A 446-nucleotide genomic window follows, 5' to 3' on the forward strand; every position below is an offset into this window, starting at 1 on the left:
GCTAAAGACACTCCACTACAAATTGAAGAAGTTTAGTCGAAGACTGAAGGTAATTGAGGAGGTAGATCGACTGAAATATGAGATGAGGTTGCTTGTCAATAGCGATACTGTTCCATACAAGGCGATCTGCTCTAATTATCGATTGAAAGACGAACTAGAAAAGCTTTTCAGTCTCCCATTTAATGAAATACGAGATGCATATTGTCAGATGCTTGATGAGAGGAATCAAATTTGCCATAGATATACAATGGGACACGAGCGGTTCTTCCCACGCAGTCGAGCTAATGAGCTGTAATTCTCTCTTCACCCTAATTTGAAGCGTTCGCTCTCTGTCTGATCAGTAACATAATTGTAATCTGTGGATCTCTTAGCTGATCAGGATTATACGATTGATCGATAATTCCCATTCGAATAACATTTACCGATTGGTCAGGCACAGAGATCCA

The sequence above is a fragment of the Plasmopara halstedii genome, assembly GCF_900000015.1.
Source record: "Plasmopara halstedii genome assembly, contig: Scaffold_287, whole genome shotgun sequence".
NCBI classification, from domain to species: Eukaryota; Oomycota; class Peronosporomycetes; order Peronosporales; family Peronosporaceae; genus Plasmopara; species Plasmopara halstedii.